General features: G+C 35.4%; 1 protein-coding gene and 1 long non-coding RNA gene across 4 annotated transcripts in view; one reads left to right on the top strand and one right to left on the bottom strand.

Annotated features, from left to right (window-relative positions):
- The window catches only part of LOC115768436 (peptide transporter family 1), a 52,511-nt gene that overhangs the window by 17,069 nt on the left and 10,486 nt on the right, over nucleotides 1-24,956 (top strand). The window contains exon 7 of one of the 3 annotated variants that reach the window (XM_030712994.1): nucleotides 18,754-18,893. The exons of the other annotated variants lie outside the window; for them this stretch is intronic. The gene's annotated coding sequence lies outside the window, so the exon portion shown is untranslated. Of the gene's footprint in view, nucleotides 1-18,753; nucleotides 18,894-24,956 lie in introns of those variants that run through there. 3 annotated transcript variants of the gene reach the window in all.
- The window catches only part of LOC115768441, a 63,739-nt gene continuing 58,914 nt past the window's right edge, over nucleotides 20,132-24,956 (bottom strand). The window contains exon 3 of the long non-coding RNA XR_004018560.1: nucleotides 20,132-20,303. This is a non-coding gene — a long non-coding RNA (uncharacterized LOC115768441). The remainder of the gene's footprint in view (nucleotides 20,304-24,956) is intronic.

Raw genomic sequence — 24,956 nt, 5'->3', positions numbered from 1 at the left:
TGTCGGATTTGGAAATGATATACCTTTTTGAACTCGTACGGAACCCTAATATGAATTTGCATTCAAACAAATTAAATATCGATGGGTCACAAAAAGTTGTTGACCAATAAGCAATTGGTTCTTGTAAAGTCTACTTTTTTGATGATTTTTCGGAGTATCTCCGCCAAATAAGGTCCGATTTTGGAATTTTATACTATTTTGAGCTCGTAAGGATCAGTACTATCGATTGGCATCAAAAAATTGAAAATCCAAAATTTGACCCAAATCGACCAAAAATCAAGTGGTTACATCACGTTTTTCTGAAAATCGGGGTCGGTTCGAAAATCGAAACTTTGTTCATACTTCTTTGTTGGATATCTCGGGTATATATTGTCGGATTTTGAAATGTTATACCTTTTTGAACTCGTACGGAACCCTTATATGAATTTGCATTCAAACAAATTAAATATCGATGGGTCACAAAAAGTTGTTGACCAAAAAGCAATTGGTTCTTGTAAAGTCTACTTTTTTGATGATTTTTCGGAGTATCTCCGCCAAATAAGGTCCGATTTTGGAATTTTATACCATTTTGAGCTCGTAAATTGAAAATCCAAAATTTGACCCAAATCGACCAAAAATCAAGTGGTTACATCACGTTTTTTCTCAAAATCGGGGTCGGTTCGAATATCGAAACTTTTTTCATACTTCTTTGTTGGATATCTCGGGTATATATTGTCGGATTTTGAAATGTTATACCTTTTTGAACTCGTACGGAACCCTAATATCAATTTGCATTCAAACAAATTAAATATCGATGGGTCACAAAAAGTTGTTGACCAAAAAGCAATTGGTTCTTGTAAAGTCTACTTTTTTGATGATTTTTCGGAGTATCTCCGCCAAATAAGGTCCGATTTTGGAATTTTATACTATTTTGAGCTCGTAAGGATCAGTACTATCGATTGGCATCAAAAAATTGAAAATCCAAAATTTGACCCAAATCGACCAAAAATCAAGTGGTTACATCACGTTTTTCTGAAAATCGGGGTCGGTTCGAAAATCGAAACTTTTTTCATACTTCTTTGTTGGATATCTCGGGTATATATTGTCGGATTTTGAAATGTTATACCTTTTTGAACTCGTACGGAACCCTAATATCAATTTGCATTCAAACAAATTAAATATCGATGGGTCACAAAAAGTTGTTGACCAAAAAGCAATTGGTTCTTGTAAAGTCTACTTTTTTGATGATTTTTCGGAGTGTCTCCGCCAAATAAGGTCCGATTTTGGAATTTTATACCATTTTGAGCTCGTAAATTGAAAATCCAAAATTTGACCCAAATCGACCAAAAATCAAGTGGTTACATCACGTTTTTTCTCAAAATCGGGGTCGGTTCGAATATCGAAACTTTTTTCATACTTCTTTGTTGGATATCTCGGGTATATATTGTCGGATTTTGAAATGTTATACCTTTTTGAACTCGTACGGAACCCTTATATGAATTTGCATTCAAACAAATTAAATATCGATGGGTCACAAAAAGCTGTTGACCAAAAAGCAATTGGTTCTTGTAAAGTCTACTTTTTTGATGATTTTTCGGAGTATCTCCGCCAAATAAGGTCCGATTTTGGAATTTTATACTATTTTGAGCTCGTAAGGATCAGTACTATCGATTGGCATCAAAAAATTGAAAATCCAAAATTTGACCCAAATCGACCAAAAATCAAGTGGTTACATCACGTTTTTCTGAAAATCGGGGTCGGTTCGAAAATCGAAACTTTTTTCATACTTCTTTGTTGGATATCTCGGGTATATATTGTCGGATTTTGAAATGTTATACCTTTTTGAACTCGTACGGAACCCTAATATCAATTTGCATTCAAACAAATTAAATATCGATGGGTCACAAAAAGTTGTTGACCAAAAAGCAATTGGTTCTTGTAAAGTCTACTTTTTTGATGATTTTTCGGAGTATCTCCGCCAAATAAGGTCCGATTTTGGAATTTTATACCATTTTGAGCTCGTAAATTGAAAATCCAAAATTTGACCCAAATCGACCAAAAATCAAGTGGTTACATCACGTTTTTTCTCAAAATCGGGGTCGGTTCGAAAATCGAAACTTTTTTCATACTTCTTTGTTGGATATCTCGGGTATATATTGTCGGATTTTGAAATGTTATACCTTTTTGAACTCGTACGGAACCCTAATATCAATTTGCATTCAAACAAATTAAATATCGATGGGTCACAAAAAGTTGTTGACCAAAAAGCAATTGGTTCTTGTAAAGTCTACTTTTTTTAAGATTTTTCGGAGTATCTCCGCCAAATAAGGTCCGATTTTGGAATTTTATACCATTTTGAGCTCGTAAATTGAAAATCCAAAATTTGACCCAAATCGACCAAAAATCAAGTGGTTACATCACGTTTTTTCTCAAAATCGGGGTCGGTTCGAAAATCAAAACTTTTTTCATAATTTTTGTTGGATATCTCGGGCAAATATTGTCGGATTTGGAAATGATATACCTTTTTGAACTCGTACGGAACCCTAATATGAATTTGCATTCAAACAAATTAAATATCGATGGGTCACAAAAAGTTGTTGACCAATAAGCAATTGGTTCTTGTAAAGTCTACTTTTTTGATGATTTTTCGGAGTATCTCCGCCAAATAAGGTCCGATTTTGGAATTTTATACTATTTTGAGCCCGTAAGGATCAGTACTATCGATTGGCATCAAAAAATTGAAAATCCAAAATTTGACCCAAATCGACCAAAAATCAAGTGGTTACATCACGTTTTTTCTCAAAATCGGGGTCGGTTCGAAAATCAAAACTTTTTTCATAATTTTTGTTGGATATCTCGGGCAAATATTGTCGGATTTGGAAATGATATACCTTTTTGAACTCGTACGGAACCCTAATATGAATTTGCATTCAAACAAATTAAATATCGATGGGTCACAAAAAGTTGTTGACCAAAAAGCAATTGGTTCTTGTAAGGTCTACTTTTTTGATGATTTTTCGGAGTGTCTCCGCCAAATAAGGTCCGATTTTGGAATTTTATACCATTTTGAGCTCGTAAATTGAAAATCCAAAATTTGACCCAAATCGACCAAAAATCAAGTGGTTACATCACGTTTTTTCTCAAAATCGGGGTCGGTTCGAATATCGAAACTTTTTTCATACTTCTTTGTTAGATATCTCGGGTATATATTGTCGGATTTTGAAATGTTATACCTTTTTGAACTCGTACGGAACCCTTATATGAATTTGCATTCAAACAAAATAAATATCGATGGGTCACAAAAAGTTGTTGACCAAAAAGCAATTGGTTCTTGTAAGGTCTACTTTTTTGATGATTTTTCGGAGTGTCTCCGCCAAATAAGGTCCGATTTTGGAATTTTATACCATTTTGAGCTCGTAAATTGAAAATCCAAAATTTGACCCAAATCGACCAAAAATCAAGTGGTTACATCACGTTTTTTCTCAAAATCGGGGTCGGTTCGAATATCGAAACTTTTTTCATACTTCTTTGTTAGATATCTCGGGTATATATTGTCGGATTTTGAAATGTTATACCTTTTTGAACTCGTACGGAACCCTTATATGAATTTGCATTCAAACAAAATAAATATCGATGGGTCACAAAAAGTTGTTGACCAAAAAGCAATTGGTTCTTGTAAAGTCTACTTTTTTGATGATTTTTCGGAGTATCTCCGCCAAATAAGGTCCGATTTTGGAATTTTATACCATTTTGAGCTCGTAAGGATCAGTACTATCGATTGGCATCAAAAAATTGAAAATCCAAAATTTGACCCAAATCGACCAAAAATCAAGTGGTTACATCACGTTTTTTCTCAAAATCGCGGTCGGTTCGAATATCGAAACTTTTTTCATACTTCTTTGTTGGATATCTCGGGTATATATTGTCGGATTTTGAAATGATATACCTTTTTGAACTCGTACGGAACCCTTATATGAATTTGCATTCAAACAAATTAAATATCGATGGGTCACAAAAAGTTGTTGACCAAAAAGCAATTGGTTCTTGTAAAGTCTACTTTTTTGATGATTTTTCGGAGTATCTCCGCCAAATAAGGTCCGATTTTGGAATTTTATACCATTTTGAGCTCGTAAGGATCAGTACTATCGATTGGCATCAAAAAATTGAAAATCCAAAATTTGACCCAAATCGACCAAAAATCAAGTGGTTACATCACGTTTTTTCTCAAAATCGGGGTCGGTTCGAAAATCAAAACTTTTTTCATACTTCTTTGTTGGATATCTCGGGCAAATATTGCCGGATTTGGAAATGATATACCTTTTTGAACTCGTACGGAACCCTAATATGAATTTGCATTCAAACAAATTAAATATCGATGGGTCACAAAAAGTTGTTGACCAAAAAGCAATTGGTTCTTGTAAAGTCTACTTTTTTGATGATTTTTCGGAGTATCTCCGCCAAATAAGGTCCGATTTTGGAATTTTATACTATTTTGAGCTCGTAAGGATCAGTACTATCGATTGGCATCAAAAAATTGAAAATCCAAAATTTGACCCAAATCGACCAAAAATCAAATCAATCAATCACTTTTTTTTTCTCAAAATCGGGGTCGGTTCGAAAATCAAAACTTTTTTCATAATTTTTGTTGGATATCTCGGGCAAATATTGTCGGATTTGGAAATGATATACCTTTTTGAACTCGTACGGAACCCTTATATGAATTTGCATTCAAACAAATTAAATATCGATGGGTCACAAAAAGTTGTTGACCAAAAAGCAATTGGTTCTTGTAAAGTCTACTTTTTTGATGATTTTTCGGAGTATCTCCGCCAAATAAGGTCCGATTTTGGAATTTTATACCATTTTGAGCTCGTAAGGATCAGTACTATCGATTGGCATCAAAAAATTGAAAATCCAAAATTTGACCCAAATCGACCAAAAATCAAGTGGTTACATCACGTTTTTTCTCAAAATCGGGGTCGGTTCGAAAATCAAAACTTTTTTCATACTTCTTTGTTGGATATCTCGGGCAAATATTGTCGGATTTGGAAATGATATACCTTTTTGAACTCGTACGGAACCCTAATATGAATTTGCATTCAAACAAATTAAATATCGATGGGTCACAAAAAGTTGTTGACCAAAAAGCAATTGGTTCTTGTAAAGTCTACTTTTTTGATGATTTTTCGGAGTATCTCCGCCAAATAAGGTCCGATTTTGGAATTTTATACTATTTTGAGCCCGTAAGGATCAGTACTATCGATTGGCATCAAAAAATTGAAAATCCAAAATTTGACCCAAATCGACCAAAAATCAAGTGGTTACATCACGTTTTTTCTCAAAATCGGGGTCGGTTCGAAAATCGAAACTTTTTTCATACTTATTTGTTGGATATCTCGGGCAAATATTGTCGGATTTGGAAATGATATACATTTTTGAACTCGTACGGAACCCTAATATCAATTTGCATTCAAACAAATTAAATATCGATGGGTCACAAAAAGTTGTTGACCAAAAAGCAATTGGTTCTTGTAAAGTCTACTTTTTTGATGATTTTTCGGAGTATCTCCGCCAAATAAGGTCCGATTTTGGAATTTTATACTATTTTGAGCTCGTAAGGATCAGTACTATCGATTGGCATCAAAAAATTGAAAATCCAAAATTTGACCCAAATCGACCAAAAATCAAGTGGTTACATCACGTTTTTTCTCAAAATCGGGGTCGGTTCGAAAATCGAAACTTTTTTCATACTTCTTTGTTGGATATCTCGGGTATTTATTGTCGGATTTTGAAATGTTATACCTTTTTGAACTCGTACGGAACCCTAATATCAATTTGCATTCAAACAAATTAAATATCGATGGGTCACAAAAAGTTGTTGACCAAAAAGCAATTGGTTCTTGTAAAGTCTACTTTTTTGATGATTTTTCGGAGTATCTCCGCCAAATAAGGTCCGATTTTGGTATTTTATACTATTTTGAGCTCGTAAGGATCAGTACTATCGATTGGCATCAAAAAATTGAAAATCCAAAATTTGACCCAAATCGACCAAAAATCAAGTGGTTACATCACGTTTTTTCTCAAAATCGGGGTCGGTTCGAAAATCAAAACTTTTTTCATATTTCTTTGTTGGATATCTCGGGCAAATATTGTCGGATTTGGAAATGATATACCTTTTTGAACTCGTACGGAACCCTAATATGAATTTGCATTCAAACAAATTAAATATCGATGGGTCACAAAAAGTTGTTGACCAAAAAGCAATTGGTTCTTGTAAAGTCTACTTTTTTGATGATTTTTCGGAGTATCTCCGCCAAATAAGGTCCGATTTTGGAATTTTATACCATTTTGAGCTCGTAAATTGAAAATCCAAAATTTGACCCAAATCGACCAAAAATCAAGTGGTTACATCACGTTTTTTCTCAAAATCGGGGTCGGTTCGAAAATCGAAACTTTTTTCATACTTCTTTGTTGGATATCTCGGGTATATATTGTCGGATTTTGAAATGTTATACCTTTTTGAACTCGTACGGAACCCTAATATCAATTTGCATTCAAACAAATTAAATATCGATGGGTCACAAAAAGTTGTTGACCAAAAAGCAATTGGTTCTTGTAAAGTCTACTTTTTTTAAGATTTTTCGGAGTATCTCCGCCAAATAAGGTCCGATTTTGGAATTTTATACTATTTTGAGCTCGTAAGGATCAGTACTATCGATTGGCATCAAAAAATTGAAAATCCAAAATTTGACCCAAATCGACCAAAAATCAAGTGATTACATCACGTTTTTTCTCAAAATCGGGGTCGGTTCGAAAATCAAAACTTTTTTCATACTTCTTTGTTGGATATCTCGGGTATATATTGTCGGATTTTGAAATGTTATACCTTTTTGAACTCGTACGGAACCCTTATATGAATTTGCATTCAAACAAATTAAATATCGATGGGTCACAAAAAGTTGTTGACCAAAAAGCAATTGGTTCTTGTAAAGTCTACTTTTTTTAAGATTTTTCGGAGTATCTTCGCCAAATAAGGTCCGATTTTGGAATTTTATACTATTTTGAGCTCGTAAGGATCAGTACTATCGATTGGCATCAAAAAATTGAAAATCCAAAATTTGACCCAAATCGACCAAAAATCAAGTGGTTACATCACGTTTTTTCTCAAAATCGGGGTCGGTTCGAAAATCGAAACTTTTTTCATACTTCTTTGTTGGATATCTCGGGTATATATTGTCGGATTTTGAAATGTTATACCTTTTTGAACTCGTACGGAACCCTTATATGAATTTGCATTCAAACAAATTAAATATCGATGGGTCACAAAAAGTTGTTGACCAAAAAGCAATTGGTTCTTGTAAAGTCTACTTTTTTGATGATTTTTCGGAGTATCTTCGCCAAATAAGGTCAGATTTTGGAATTTTATACCATTTTGAGCTCGTAAGGATCAGTACTATCGATTGGCATCAAAAAATTGAAAATCCAAAATTTGACCCAAATCGACCAAAAATCAAGTGGTTACATCACGTTTTTTCTCAAAATCGGGGTCGGTTCGAAAATCGAAACTTTTTTCATACTTCTTTGTTGGATATCTCGGGTATATATTGTCGGATTTTGAAATGTTATACCTTTTTGAACTCGTACGGAACCCTAATATCAATTTGCATTCAAACAAATTAAATATCGATGGGTCACAAAAAGTTGTTGACCAAAAAGCAATTGGTTCTTGTAAAGTCTACTTTTTTGATGATTTTTCGGAGTATCTCCGCCAAATAAGGTCCGATTTTGGAATTTTATACCATTTTGAGCTCGTAAGGATCAGTACTATCGATTGGCATCAAAAAATTGAAAATCCAAAATTTGACCCAAATCGACCAAAAATCAAGTGGTTACATCACGTTTTTTCTCAAAATCGGGGTCGGTTCGAAAATCAAAACTTTTTTCATAATTTTTGTTGGATATCTCGGGCAAATATTGTCGGATTTGGAAATGATATACCTTTTTGAACTCGTACGGAACCCTTATATGAATTTGCATTCAAACAAATTAAATATCGATGGGTCACAAAAAGTTGTTGACCAAAAAGCAATTGGTTCTTGTAAAGTCTACTTTTTTGATGATTTTTCGGAGTATCTCCGCCAAATAAGGTCCGATTTTGGAATTTTATACCATTTTGAGCTCGAAGGGATCAGTACTATCGATTGGCATCAAAAAATTGAAAATCCAAAATTTGACCCAAATCGACCAAAAATCAAGTGGTTACATCACGTTTTTTCTCAAAATCGGGGTCGGTTCGAAAATCAAAACTTTTTTCATACTTCTTTGTTGGATATCTCGGGCAAATATTGTCGGATTTGGAAATGATATACCTTTTTGAACTCGTACGGAACCCTAATATGAATTTGCATTCAAACAAATTAAATATCGATGGGTCACAAAAAGTTGTTGACCAAAAAGCAATTGGTTCTTGTAAAGTCTACTTTTTTGATGATTTTTCGGAGTATCTCCGCCAAATAAGGTCCGATTTTGGAATTTTATACTATTTTGAGCCCGTAAGGATCAGTACTATCGATTGGCATCAAAAAATTGAAAATCCAAAATTTGACCCAAATCGACCAAAAATCAAGTGGTTACATCACGTTTTTTCTCAAAATCGGGGTCGGTTCGAAAATCGAAACTTTTTTCATACTTCTTTGTTGGATATCTCGGGTATATATTGTCGGATTTTGAAATGTTATACCTTTTTGAACTCGTACGGAACCCTAATATCAATTTGCATTCAAACAAATTAAATATCGATGGGTCACAAAAAGTTGTTGACCAAAAAGCAATTGGTTCTTGTAAAGTCTACTTTTTTTAAGATTTTTCGGAGTATCTCCGCCAAATAAGGTCCGATTTTGGAATTTTATACTATTTTGAGCTCGTAAGGATCAGTACTATCGATTGGCATCAAAAAATTGAAAATCCAAAATTTGACCCAAATCGACCAAAAATCAAGTGATTACATCACGTTTTTTCTCAAAATCGGGGTCGGTTCGAAAATCAAAACTTTTTTCATACTTCTTTGTTGGATATCTCGGGTATATATTGTCGGATTTTGAAATGTTATACCTTTTTGAACTCGTACGGAACCCTTATATGAATTTGCATTCAAACAAATTAAATATCGATGGGTCACAAAAAGTTGTTGACCAAAAAGCAATTGGTTCTTGTAAAGTCTACTTTTTTGATGATTTTTCGGAGTATCTTCGCCAAATAAGGTCCGATTTTGGAATTTTATACCATTTTGAGCTCGTAAGGATCAGTACTATCGATTGACATCAAAAAATTGAAAATCCAAAATTTGACCCAAATCGACCAAAAATCAAGTGGTTACATCACGTTTTTTCTCAAAATCGGGGTCGGTTCGAAAATCGAAACTTTTTTCATACTTCTTTGTTGGATATCTCGGGTATATATTGTCGGATTTTGAAATGTTATACCTTTTTGAACTCGTACGGAACCCTAATATCAATTTGCATTCAAACAAATTAAATATCGATGGGTCACAAAAAGTTGTTGACCAAAAAGCAATTGGTTCTTGTAAAGTCTACTTTTTTGATGATTTTTCGGAGTATCTCCGCCAAATAAGGTCCGATTTTGGAATTTTATACCATTTTGAGCTCGTAAGGATCAGTACTATCGATTGGCATCAAAAAATTGAAAATCCAAAATTTGACCCAAATCGACCAAAAATCAAGTGGTTACATCACGTTTTTTCTCAAAATCGGGGTCGGTTCGAAAATCAAAACTTTTTTCATAATTTTTGTTGGATATCTCGGGCAAATATTGTCGGATTTGGAAATGATATACCTTTTTGAACTCGTACGGAACCCTTATATGAATTTGCATTCAAACAAATTAAATATCGATGGGTCACAAAAAGTTGTTGACCAAAAAGCAATTGGTTCTTGTAAAGTCTACTTTTTTGATGATTTTTCGGAGTATCTCCGCCAAATAAGGTCCGATTTTGGAATTTTATACCATTTTGAGCTCGTAAGGATCAGTACTATCGATTGGCATCAAAAAATTGAAAATCCAAAATTTGACCCAAATCGACCAAAAATCAAGTGGTTACATCACGTTTTTTCTCAAAATCGGGGTCGGTTCGAAAATCGAAACTTTTTTCATACTTCTTTGTTGGATATCTCGGGTATATATTGTCGGATTTTGAAATGTTATACCTTTTTGAACTCGTACGGAACCCTAATATCAATTTGCATTCAAACAAATTAAATATCGATGGGTCACAAAAAGTTGTTGACCAAAAAGCAATTGGTTCTTGTAAAGTCTACTTTTTTTAAGATTTTTCGGAGTATCTCCGCCAAATAAGGTCCGATTTTGGAATTTTATACTATTTTGAGCTCGTAAGGATCAGTACTATCGATTGGCATCAAAAAATTGAAAATCCAAAATTTGACCCAAATCGACCAAAAATCAAGTGATTACATCACGTTTTTTCTCAAAATCGGGGTCGGTTCGAAAATCAAAACTTTTTTCATACTTCTTTGTTGGATATCTCGGGTATATATTGTCGGATTTTGAAATGTTATACCTTTTTGAACTCGTACGGAACCCTTATATGAATTTGCATTCAAACAAATTAAATATCGATGGGTCACAAAAAGTTGTTGACCAAAAAGCAATTGGTTCTTGTAAAGTCTACTTTTTTGATGATTTTTCGGAGTATCTTCGCCAAATAAGGTCCGATTTTGGAATTTTATACCATTTTGAGCTCGTAAGGATCAGTACTATCGATTGACATCAAAAAATTGAAAATCCAAAATTTGACCCAAATCGACCAAAAATCAAGTGGTTACATCACGTTTTTTCTCAAAATCGGGGTCGGTTCGAAAATCGAAACTTTTTTCATACTTCTTTGTTGGATATCTCGGGTATATATTGTCGGATTTTGAAATGTTATACCTTTTTGAACTCGTACGGAACCCTAATATCAATTTGCATTCAAACAAATTAAATATCGATGGGTCACAAAAAGTTGTTGACCAAAAAGCAATTGGTTCTTGTAAAGTCTACTTTTTTGATGATTTTTCGGAGTATCTCCGCCAAATAAGGTCCGATTTTGGAATTTTATACCATTTTGAGCTCGTAAGGATCAGTACTATCGATTGGCATCAAAAAATTGAAAATCCAAAATTTGACCCAAATCGACCAAAAATCAAGTGGTTACATCACGTTTTTTCTCAAAATCGGGGTCGGTTCGAAAATCAAAACTTTTTTCATAATTTTTGTTGGATATCTCGGGCAAATATTGTCGGATTTGGAAATGATATACCTTTTTGAACTCGTACGGAACCCTTATATGAATTTGCATTCAAACAAATTAAATATCGATGGGTCACAAAAAGTTGTTGACCAAAAAGCAATTGGTTCTTGTAAAGTCTACTTTTTTGATGATTTTTCGGAGTATCTCCGCCAAATAAGGTCCGATTTTGGAATTTTATACCATTTTGAGCTCGTAAGGATCAGTACTATCGATTGGCATCAAAAAATTGAAAATCCAAAATTTGACCCAAATCGACCAAAAATCAAGTGGTTACATCACGTTTTTTCTCAAAATCGGGGTCGGTTCGAAAATCAAAACTTTTTTCATACTTCTTTGTTGGATATCTCGGGCAAATATTGTCGGATTTGGAAATGATATACCTTTTTGAACTCGTACGGAACCCTAATATGAATTTGCATTCAAACAAATTAAATATCGATGGGTCACAAAAAGTTGTTGACCAAAAAGCAATTGGTTCTTGTAAAGTCTACTTTTTTGATGATTTTTCGGAGTATCTCCGCCAAATAAGGTCCGATTTTGGAATTTTATACTATTTTGAGCCCGTAAGGATCAGTACTATCGATTGGCATCAAAAAATTGAAAATCCAAAATTTGACCCAAATCGACCAAAAGCAAGTGGTTACATCACGTTTTTTCTCAAAATCGGGGTCGGTTCGAAAATCGAAACTTTTTTCATACTTCTTTGTTGGATATCTCGGGTATATATTGTCGGATTTTGAAATGTTATACCTTTTTGAACTCGTACGGAACCCTAATATCAATTTGCATTCAAACAAATTAAATATCGATGGGTCACAAAAAGTTGTTGACCAAAAAGCAATTGGTTCTTGTAAAGTCTACTTTTTTGATGATTTTTCGGAGTATCTCCGCCAAATAAGGTCCGATTTTGGAATTTTATACTATTTTGAGCTCGTAAGGATCAGTACTATCGATTGGCATCAAAAAATTGAAAATCCAAAATTTGACCCAAATCGACCAAAAATCAAGTGGTTACATCACGTTTTTTTCTCAAAATCGGGGTCGGTTCGAAAATCAAAACTTTTTTCATAATTTTTGTTGGATATCTCGGGCAAATATTGTCGGATTTGGAAATGATATACCTTTTTGAACTCGTACGGAACCCTAATATGAATTTGCATTCAAACAAATTAAATATCGATGGGTCACAAAAAGTTGTTGACCAAAAAGCAATTGGTTCTTGTAAAGTCTACTTTTTTGATGATTTTTCGGAGTATCTCCGCCAAATAAGGTCCGATTTTGGAATTTTATACTATTTTGAGCTCGTAAGGATCAGTACTATCGATTGGCATCAAAAAATTGAAAATCCAAAATTTGACCCAAATCGACCAAAAATCAAGTGGTTACATCACGTTTTTTCTCAAAATCGGGGTCGGTTCGAAAATCAAAACTTTTTTCATATTTCTTTGTTGGATATCTCGGGCAAATATTGTCGGATTTGGAAATGATATACCTTTTTGAACTCGTACGGAACCCTAATATGAATTTGCATTCAAACAAATTAAATATCGATGGGTCACAAAAAGTTGTTGACCAAAAAGCAATTGGTTCTTGTAAAGTCTACTTTTTTGATGATTTTTCGGAGTATCTCCGCCAAATAAGGTCCGATTTTGGAATTTTATACCATTTTGAGCTCGTAAATTGAAAATCCAAAATTTGACCCAAATCGACCAAAAATCAAGTGGTTACATCACGTTTTTTCTCAAAATCGGGGTCGGTTCGAAAATCGAAACTTTTTTCATACTTCTTTGTTGGATATCTCGGGTATATATTGTCGGATTTTGAAATGTTATACCTTTTTGAACTCGTACGGAACCCTAATATCAATTTGCATTCAAACAAATTAAATATCGATGGGTCACAAAAAGTTGTTGACCAAAAAGCAATTGGTTCTTGTAAAGTCTACTTTTTTTAAGATTTTTCGGAGTATCTCCGCCAAATAAGGTCCGATTTTGGAATTTTATACTATTTTGAGCTCGTAAGGATCAGTACTATCGATTGGCATCAAAAAATTGAAAATCCAAAATTTGACCCAAATCGACCAAAAATCAAGTGGTTACATCACGTTTTTTCTCAAAATCGGGGTCGGTTCGAAAATCAAAACTTGTTTCATACTTCTTTGTTGGATATCTCGGGTATATATTGTCGGATTTTGAAATGTTATACCTTTTTGAACTCGTACGGAACCCTAATATCAATTTGCATTCAAACAAATTAAATATCGATGGGTCACAAAAAGTTGTTGACCAAAAAGCAATTGGTTCTTGTAAAGTCTACTTTTTTGATGATTTTTCGGAGTATCTCCGCCAAATAAGGTCCGATTTTGGAATTTTATACCATTTTGAGCTCGTAAGGATCAGTACTATCGATTGGCATCAAAAAATTGAAAATCCAAAATTTGACCCAAATCGACCAAAAATCAAGTGGTTACATCACGTTTTTTCTCAAAATCGCGGTCGGTTCGAATATCGAAACTTTTTTCATACTTCTTTGTTGGATATCTCGGGTATATATTGTCGGATTTTGAAATGTTATACCTTTTTGAACTCGTACGGAACCCTTATATGAATTTGCATTCAAACAAATTAAATATCGATGGGTCACAAAAAGTTGTTGACCAAAATGCAATTGGTTCTTGTAAAGTCTACTTTTTTGATGATTTTTCGGAGTATCTCCGCCAAATAAGGTCCGATTTTGGAATTTTATACCATTTTGAGCTCGTAAGGATCAGTACTATCGATTGGCATCAAAAAATTGAAAATCCAAAATTTGACCCAAATCGACCAAAAATCAAGTGGTTACATCACGTTTTTTCTCAAAATCGGGGTCGGTTCGAAAATCGAAACTTTTTTCATACTTCTTTGTTGGATATCTCGGGTATATATTGTCGGATTTTGAAATGTTATACCTTTTTGAACTCGTACGGAACCCTAATATCAATTTGCATTCAAACAAATTAAATATCGATGGGTCACAAAAAGTTGTTGACCAAAAAGCAATTGGTTCTTGTAAAGTCTACTTTTTTGATGATTTTTCGGAGTATCTCCGCCAAATAAGGTCCGATTTTGGAATTTTATACCATTTTGAGCTCGTAAGGATCAGTACTATCGATTGGCATCAAAAAATTGAAAATCCAAAATTTGACCCAAATCGACCAAAAATCAAGTGGTTACATCACGTTTTTTCTCAAAATCGGGGTCGGTTCGAAAATCGAAACTTTTTTCATACTTCTTTGTTGGATATCTCGGGTATATATTGTCGGATTTTGAAATGTTATACCTTTTTGAACTCGTACGGAACCCTAATATCAATTTGCATTCAAACAAATTAAATATCGATGGGTCACAAAAAGTTGTTGACCAAAAAGCAATTGGTTCTTGTAAAGTCTACTTTTTTGATGATTTTTCGGAGTATCTCCGCCAAATAAGGTCCGATTTTGGAATTTTATACTATTTTGAGCTCGTAAGGATCAGTACTATCGATTGGCATCAAAAAATTGAAAATCCAAAATTTGACCCAAATCGACCAAAAATCAAGTGGTTACATCACGTTTTTCCAAAATCGGGGTCGGTTCGAAAATCAAAACTTTTTTCATAATTTTTGTTGGATATCTCGGGCAAATATTGTCGGATTTGGAAATGATATACCTTTTTGAACTCGTACGGAACCCTAATATGAATTTGCATTCAAACAAATTAAATATCGATGGGTCACAAAAAGTTGTTGACCAAAAAGCAATTGGTTCTTGTAAAGTCTACTTTTTTGATGATTTTTCGGAGTATCTCCGCCAAATAAGGTCCGATTTTGGAATTTTATACTATTTTGAGCTCGTAAGGATCAGTACTATCGATTGGCATCAAAAAATTGAAAATCCAAAATTTGACCCAAATCAACCAAAAATCAAGTGGTTACATCACGTTTTTTCTCAAAATCGGGGTCGGTTCGAAAATCAAAACTTTTTTCATAATTTTTGTTGGATATCTCGGGCAAATATTGTCGGATTTGGAAATGATATACCTTTTTGAACTCGTACGGAACCCTAATATGAATTTGCATTCAAACAAATTAAATATCGATGGGTCACAAAAAGTTGTTGACCAAAAAGCAATTGGTTCTTGTAAAGTCTACTTTTTTGATGATTTTTCGGAGTATCTCCGCCAAATAAGGTCCGATTTTGGAATTTTATACTATTTTGAGCTCGTAAGGATCAGTACTATCGATTGGCATCAAAAAATTGAAAATCCAAAATTTGACCCAAATCGACCAAAAATCAAGTGGTTACATCACGTTTTTTTCTCAAAATCGGGGTCGGTTCGAAAATCAAAACTTTTTTCATACTTCTTTGTTGGATATCTCGGGCAAATATTGTCGGATTTGGAAATGATATACCTTTTTGAACTCGTACGGAACCCTAATATGAATTTGCATTCAAACAAATTAAATATCGATGGGTCACAAAAAGTTGTTGACCAAAAAGCAATTGGTTCTTGTAAAGTCTACTTTTTTGATGATTTTTCGGAGTATCTCCGCCAAATAAGGTCCGATTTTGGAATTTTATACCATTTTGAGCTCGTAAGGATCAGTACTATCGATTGGCATCAAAAAATTGAAAATCCAAAATTTGACCCAAATCGACCAAAAATCAAGTGGTTACATCACGTTTTTTCTCAAAATCGGGGTCGGTTCGAAAATCGAAACTTTTTTCATACTTATTTGTTGGATATCTCGGGCAAATATTGTCGGATTTGGAAATGATATACATTTTTGAACTCGTACGGAACCCTAATATCAATTTGCATTCAAACAAATTAAATATCGATGGGTCACAAAAAGTTGTTGACCAAAAAGCAATTGGTTCTTGTAAAGTCTACTTTTTTGATGATTTTTCGGAGTATCTCCGCCAAATAAGGTCCGATTTTGGAATTTTATACCATTTTGAGCTCGTAAGGATCAGTACTATCGATTGGCATCAAAAAATTGAAAATCCAAAATTTGACCCAAATCGACCAAAAATCAAGTGGTTACATCACGTTTTTTCTCAAAATCGGGGTCGGTTCGAAAATCAAAACTTTTTTCATAATTTTTGTTGGATATCTCGGGCAAATATTGTCGGATTTGGAAATGATATACCTTTTTGAACTCGTACGGAACCCTAATATGAATTTGCATTCAAACAAATTAAATATCGATGGGTCACAAAAAGTTGTTGACCAAAAAGCAATTGGTTCTTGTAAAGTCTACTTTTTTGATGATTTTTCGGAGTATCTCCGCCAAATAAGGTCCGATTTTGGAATTTTATACCATTTTGAGCTCGTAAGGATCAGTACTATCGATTGGCATCAAAAAATTGAAAATCCAAAATTTGACCCAAATCGACCAAAAATCAAGTGGTTACATCACGTTTTTTCTCAAAATCGGGGTCGGTTCGAAAATCGAAACTTTTTTCATACTTCTTTGTTGGATATCTCGGGCAAATATTGTCGGATTTTGAAATGTTATACCTTTTTGAACTCGTACGGAACCCTAATATCAATTTGCATTCAAACAAATTAAATATCGATGGGTCACAAAAAGTTGTTGACCAAAAAGCAATTGGTTCTTGTAAAGTCTACTTTTTTGATGATTTTTCGGAGTATCTCCGCCAAATAAGGTCCGATTTTGGAATTTTATACCATTTTGAGCTCGTAAGGATCAGTACTATCGATTGGCATCAAAAAATTGAAAATCCAAAATTTGACCCAAATCGACCAAAAATCAAGTGGTTACATCACGTTTTTTCTCAAAATCGGGGTCGGTTCGAAAATCGAAACTTTTTTCATACTTCTTTGTTGGATATCTCGGGTATTTATTGTCGGATTTTGAAATGTTATACCTTTTTGAACTCGTACGGAACCCTAATATCAATTTGCATTCAAACAAATTAAATATCGATGGGTCACAAAAAGTTGTTGACCAAAAAGCAATTGGTTCTTGTAAAGTCTACTTTTTTGATGATTTTTCGGAGTATCTCCGCCAAATAAGGTCCGATTTTGGAATTTTATACTATTTTGAGCTCGTAAGGATCAGTACTATCGATTGGCATCAAAAAATTGAAAATCCAAAATTTGACCCAAATCGACCAAAAATCAAGTGGTTACATCACGTTTTTTCTCAAAATCGGGGTCGGTTCGAAAATCAAAACTTTTTTCATACTTCTTTGTTGGATATCTCGGGCAAATATTGTCGGATTTGGAAATGATATACCTTTTTGAACTCGTACGGAACCCTAATATGAATTTGCATTCAAACAAATTAAATATCGATGGGTCACAAAAAGTTGTTGACCAAAAAGCAATTGGTTCTTGTAAAGTCTACTTTTTTGATGATTTTTCGGAGTATCTCCGCCAAATAAGGTCCGATTTTGGAATTTTATACCATTTTGAGCTCGTAAGGATCAGTACTATCGATTGGCATCAAAAAATTGAAAATCCAAAATTTGACCCAAATCGACCAAAAATCAAGTGGTTACATCACGTTTTTTCTCAAAATCGGGGTCGGTTCGAAAATCGAAACTTTTTTCATACTTCTTTGTTGGATATCTCGGGTATTTATTGTCGGATTTTGAAATGTTATACCTTTTTGAACTCGTACGGAACCCTAATATCAATTTGCATTCAAACAAATTAAATATCGATGGGTCACAAAAAGTTGTTGACCAAAAAGCAATTGGTTCTTGTAAAGTCTACTTTTTTGATGATTTTTCGGAGTATCTCCGCCAAATAAGGTCCGATTTTGGAATTTTATACTATTTTGAGCTCGTAAGGATCAGTACTATCGATTGGCATCAAAAAATTGAAAATCCAAAATTTGACCCAAATCGACCAAAAATCAAGTGGTTACATCACGTTTTTTCTCAAAATCGGGGTCGGTTCGAAAATCAAAACTTTTTTCATAATTTTTGTTGGATATCTCGGGCAAATATTGTCGGATTTGGAAATGATATACCTTTTTGAACTCGTACGGAACCCTAATATGAATTTGCATTCAAACAAATTAAATATCGATGGGTCACAAAAAGTTGTTGACCAAAAAGCAATTGGTTCTTGTAAAGTCTACTCTTTTGATCGCGCGGAGATATGACGTTCCAAAACGACATAACTCCAGTTGGAGATATGGCGTTCCAAAACGACATAACTCCAGTTGGAGATATGACGTTCCAAAACGACATAACTCCAGGCAGAGATATGACGTTCCAAAACGACATAACCTAACATCTCGTTTTTTTTCAAATTCGGGGTCGGTTCAAAAATCAAAACCATGTCCTTTGAAAATCTGCAAGGACATGACAGAGTTATGTCCTTTTTTCGTTACATAAAATGCCTTCATATATTTTTGCCTTCTTTAATTTAAATGTGTTTTTATCTTTTCAGACTAACAAATTAAGGACTATTTAAGCTCTAAGGACCTTCACGAGTGAAAAAGCAGATTTTTCCAGGATCGGACATTAATTAAGCCAGATTTTACGTTTAAATAAGTTAAAACTGTACATTATGCTCGATTTGTATAATTTTAAGATAAATAATTAAGAAAATAACATAAAAAACAAGAAATTTATAAATTTAAACATAAATAAATAAATTATTTATAATAAAAAACCAAATTGCTGTTTGTTTCATTTAAGAATTCAAAAATCAACGGTTTTTAGAAACCTATTGCATACCCGAAAGGGGCGTCTGTTGGCAGCCGCTGGCTGCCGAGATTTTTTTTAAAATCTGCCAAAATACCAGGCGAACAGAAATGCCCAGAAGGTCGACAAAAAATATTTTTAGCTGCCGAAAAATTTCATTGCATACCCAAAAGGGGCGCCCTCTTCCCCGGCTGGGTGCGCCAAATTTTAACTAAAATTTCCCAAAAATACCAGGCGAACAGAAATGCTCAGAAGGTCGATATACAATATTTTTGCGGCCGAAAAATTCCATTGCATAGCCGCACGGGGCGCCCTGGCCGCCGGCTGGGTGCGCCAAATTTTTACTAAAATTTTCCCAAAAATACCAGGCGAACAGAAATGCTAAGAAGGTCGATATACAATATTTTTAGCTGCCGAAAAATTCCATTGCATACCCGCACGGGGCGCCCTGGCGGCCGGCTGGGCCCCAAATTTGCACTAAAATTCCACTCAAATACCAGGCGAACAGAAATGCGCAGAAGGTCGACGAGTTCTTTGAATAAAAATTTTCATTGCATAGCATTAAGGGGCAGAAATGTAACTCATTTATAATAAGTGCTGTTAAGTAACAGTTCATGTAAAAAGAGTGCTGTAAGCCGGCTGTTAAACAGCAGCTGCAGCTGCAGCTAATGAAAAAGAACTCCTGAAAGAAAAAGCATGCATGTTTTTGGACCATTTCAATGCACATTTTGCAGGGATCTGATCCTTTAGGTTTCCAAGGACTATATCGATGGTATGGTATAACCAGGTATATTCTAGTCAACTAGAGACCATCTAGGGGGCGGGACTGTTGCTGGGGGCGGGTGTTAAAGACAAGCATACATATTTTGGAGCCTGTTCCTACGCATTCTGTAAGAACTTTGTCCTTTAGGTTCGCTAGGACTATATCCATGGTATGAAATAACCAAGGACATTTAGGTCAACTAGGTACCATAAATAGCGATCATTTGCTGATTAAATGTTGTCCATGGGCGTGGCAGAGTTGGCTGAAAAATGCAAAATGAAAAATATAATAGTTTTTGTAAACTAAAATACATCGGTTTAATTACGTCCGAATTTGGGCGTGCATATGTTACCCTTAAGGATTCGTGAGTCTTCAAATCTGTTGATTTGCGAATCGACGCAGATTGGCAAAATGTTCATTTTGGTCATAATTGAGAACCGATTTTGTTTAAGGTATATCCATGGCATAAAATAACCAAGCTCATTCAGGTGCCAACATAGGTGAATGTTTTATTGTCCATGGCATATAAGCTGCAAAATTAAAAAAAAAAAATTAATAAAAAGAATTAGTATTTTGCAAGCTTTTAATATCGGTTAAATTAAGTCCGACTTCAGAAGAAAATGACCCTTCAGTTCTTCAAAATCGGAAGAGTACTCAGAAATTGTGACTTCACAGCCGACAAATCATTTAGGAACCACTTTAATGTAACTATTGCCCCATCTGGATAAAACCTCAAAAGGCGACATGTTTCAATTGATATTGATATTATAACCGTAATCGTAATCGCCGTTCAAGGTTAGACAACGCGCAAGCGAGCATACGTAGATAAGAATTGCGAAAACACAAGCCCAAACATACGCACATATGCAGAGAGAATCGCCAAATATATACATACATACATACATACATGCATACATATGTATGTATGTATGTATGTGTCTATGATGGATTGTGCCTTATGTTCTTATTTATCACGCGCTCACGAAGAAGCAAATTACAGTTAAATAAACACTTCAATATGCGTGAAAGTCTATAAAGTCTATTAATTCGATGGACTTCTTCATTTTTGTCTAACTTTAGAATACGATGGCATTTACTTGAGAATTTGCACTTCTTATTTTTGTTAAGCAACTTTACTCGACTGCTGCCATCTAACACTCACCCAAGCCTACTTACTTACCTACTTATCCATCACCACATGCACAAAAAGGCATAACAAAATAATAACAGGCTTAATAGATCAACGCACGCATCTAGCAATATCATGCCCTGTTGACTTACCACACTGACTCAGAATAAAGTTGCGCAGGTCCATGAGGACGGCGCTCAAAACGAAGAGCACTCTCACGAACAGACGAGAGCTTCGCTGCCTTCGTAGCTATTGATTGGACCAATCAGCGATCAGCACCAAATTGAATCGTGAGCGCGTGAGCGTAAGCACAAAAATGACAGCGAACACACACACGAACAGCTGACTGCTTATCTTTGGCGTTCTCGTGGCTCATCTCTGCGCATACACGTGTGTGTGTGTATGCTAAGCATGTGGCCGCATCGTTCTCACACGTATTTTGATCGCTTGCTTATTTTCTGTGCGCCGGTTTTTTCGTCCGCTTAAGTCGCTCATAATATAACACTCTGTTAGATTGAGTTAAAAGCAGATATATTTACTACTCAATGAGTCTGTTAGTTTGACCTCAGTATTCCATATGAACATGTTTTTACCCGCGGGAGTCTGAAATGGTATAATGCATATATTATTTAGCTTATTTAATTGCTGCTTTCTTAAAAATTGGATTAAAAAATACAACTCAAAGGCAATATATATTGCTCAATGGAAACAAAACAAAAAGAGAGTTACATTAGACCATATACCATACAGATGGCATTCTGAAACGATAAATTAATATTTCTGAGATAATTCAGGCAAATAATTTAGAAATGTTATACCTTTTCTTGATTTGTACTCGTAAGTATCAGTGCTGCGAGCCTAATACTTGCTTTGTATTTCAATTATCTGCGCCAAGAGGAATCATAAGCTTTTTCTCTCGCTCTTCTTCTTAACTGATGTCCGGCATACTGCAAATGCGTTGCCTTGCCGCAGGAAGTGCTTACAATCTGCATGGCAACTACTTAAACTAAATTCGCAGCACTTTTTCTTTGCTGCCAAACAGTTCGCAACGGACAGGGGCACAGCACAACAATAAAAGCGAATGGCTTTAGCTTAGCTTTTGGCGTTTGCCTCTGCTTTTGCTGACCGGAAACGGAAAGGGAACTCGCGACAGGCCACTGAGAAGTCGGCGTAAAGATGAACTATTGCTACTTGGGACCGAGATTAACCGAGTCGGGTGCGTCAATATGCTGCTAGGTCCCCAACTGGAAGAGCACTGCCTTCGCAGGAGTAGGCAGTCAATGGGGTTCAACTCAAGGTGAGCTGCCTGGCAATGCAAACGATTGGGACGTGTGTGACAGGCCGGCAGAAACGAGCCTCCCAGCACTGAGCTATGGGCAGCGGGAGAGTTGAAAGTGAATTTAAAAAAATCGATAAGATAAACTCAAATACCACTTACGTGCAATACATCAAGGATACACAGCAGGAGCAGAGCGGGAGAAAGCAGCTAGAAGAACGTACAAAATGTCGATTGTAAATAAATGTGGCGGCCGGTTGAAAGCGTGTGGTCGATAGTATTTAACTATCCTAGTCGATAGTATTTAACTATCCTAGTCGATAGTATTTAACTATCCTAGTCGATAGTATTTAATTATCGTTGCTAGTCGAAGAAGAACCTGGCAATTGAATTGCAATCAACAGAAAAATATACATTAACAAGCAAGTGGTTCTAGTCGGGAGCTGCCGACTGGGGGATACCCTGAACCCTCTTATTCCAACATCAAATGCATATATATATTCTATTCTAGAAGCTATATGTCAAGTTTGCTGACTCTAGCTCTTATTATTTACCAAAATTGCCCAAAAAACAGTATATCGATATCGATTTTTATCGATTTCTTGGAAACGGAGTAAGTTATCGATTATCGGAAACAAACTCGATCTGCGCAGGCACTAGAAGCACCTTTATCTATTGCAGGTCTCTAGCTCTTATAGGCTCTGAGATCCTTGGGTTCATACATACGGACAGACGAACGGCCGGACGGATGGACAGACGGATATGGCTAGATTGACTCGGCTAGTGATGCTGATCAAGAATATATATACTTAATAGGGTCGGAGATGCTTCTTTCTGCCTGTAACATACATTTGCATTTTGCACAAATACAATATACCCTTTTTACCCACTTTAAATGGGTACAGGGTATAAAAATAGCTCAGTCTAGTTTAAAACAACTGCCTAAATTAACAACATATTGCTGTATTTGTATTGGTATTTTTACGCATAGCGCGCCATATTTGAAATGCTGCTGGCATTTTTAGCGTCAATGTTAGGAAAATATCGATAGGCACTTTGATGCGATAAATTATGAACTGTTCCGTATATGGCGCTAAATGTGAAATTTGAATATGCAAATCGAACAAATTGAATAATAGCCTTTGTCCAGCATGCTTAAGAAATGTCACATATTGAAGTTTCACATATTGGTATTCCATTGGCATTTAAATGTTAAATGGTAAATGTTTATGGTAATGATATCTTTATATTTTTCATAACATCGATACGAAACTCGATAAAGAACACGAACTGTTCGGGGCGCACATTTTTGAAAATGTGTGAAATGTGTTTTTTCTTATGGCAAAACGTACAGGCCGCAATGTTTCATGCAACGTTTGCCGACTGAGAGACTAGCTTGCGTTAAATTCAGACATATATCAACTCAACTGTTGAAGCTGCTAGAGAGTATATAGAGTTTATGAGATCAAAGATGTCGCCCATTACATGACAATATTATAATATCCTCTATAAAGACTGCCCGACTGATTATCGAGCAAAGCGCAGACCAAATCGTAAGAGCTTTAAAACTTGTTGCAAATGCACGTCAACAAAATGAAACTTGAGTTCAAAGATTGTCAGAGCAAAGTCTGAATTTATTTAAACTGAAACTGTAGATATTAGGCGAATTATTTGCCTTACCATCATCCGATTGGCACCAAACTCATTTGCAGGATCTTTGTGAGATTTGATTCGATTTGATACGATCTTAACGCTACTCGCAAAATTGAATACTCTCGATTGGGAAGTGGTAATAATAAATATCGCCCTTCTATGCGATTCTCATGAATTTAACTTGCCTTATCGGTTCTTATGGTTTGTTTATAAACTATATTTCTGTTCATTCGAACTTAAAATCCCTCTCTCCCTCTCCATCTCTATTCCTCTCTGTCTGTCTGTCTGTCTCTCTCTCTCTCTCTCTCTCTCCCACTCACCCTCTCTATCATTCTATATCTCACGCTCTTGCTATCTTTCTCTCTTTCTTTCACTCTCTCTCCATCTTACTCTCTCCCTCCCTCTATCTCTCCCCCACCCAGCTTGTAGCGTTTTGTGCTTTTATTTACAGGGCATTTGTTAGTCGTGCGGCTGGATTTATTGCGCTCTTAACTTGTTAACTGTCATGTTAATTCCTTCGTAATACGCGTATTCATTATGTTAAATACTTAGCATGGGCCATGCGTCAGCTTTGCGGTTGTGTATTAGACTGTGTGTGTACGTGTGTGTGTGTGAAAGTGTGTGTGGCTTTAGCTCTCTCCCCCCGAACAATAGCTAGATGAATGTGTAACACACTAATTAGTCGTGTATGCGATTCATAATGATAACAGTAATTAAAATACACGTGTGCGTGGGCAACAGAGGGCCGTGTGTGTGCGTGTGCGCGTGTGTGTGTGTGTGTGTGTGTGTTTGGAGTGTCGAGTGGCAAACAACAACAAGTGAAACTGTAGCTAGAACTGGAACTGGAACTGGAACTGGAACTGGGATTGGGGTTGGGACTGGGACTGGGAATGGGGTTGGGGCAACAGCTTCAGCATTGTCTTTGGGCTTCGCATATACCGCTGCTTGCCACACGGTCTTCACTGTGTTGCTGAGTGGGCAGATGGGAGGTGGGGGTGGGGGTAGGGGTGGGGGTGGGTAAGGGTGCTAGGCTTGGCGCCGCACATGCCGCATGCCGCATGCCGCACACGTTGACGCTTACTGCCTTTGGCGCTTGCTAATGCCCCAGTGTAGGCAAGCAGAGGC

Source organism: Drosophila novamexicana, unplaced genomic scaffold (genome assembly GCF_003285875.2).
Source record: "Drosophila novamexicana strain 15010-1031.04,08,12 unplaced genomic scaffold, DnovRS2.1 tig00001783-arrow-arrow-pilon, whole genome shotgun sequence".
In the NCBI taxonomy this organism is placed as follows: domain Eukaryota; kingdom Metazoa; phylum Arthropoda; class Insecta; order Diptera; family Drosophilidae; genus Drosophila; species Drosophila novamexicana.
This window is presented reverse-complemented; position numbering and strand designations above follow the sequence as displayed.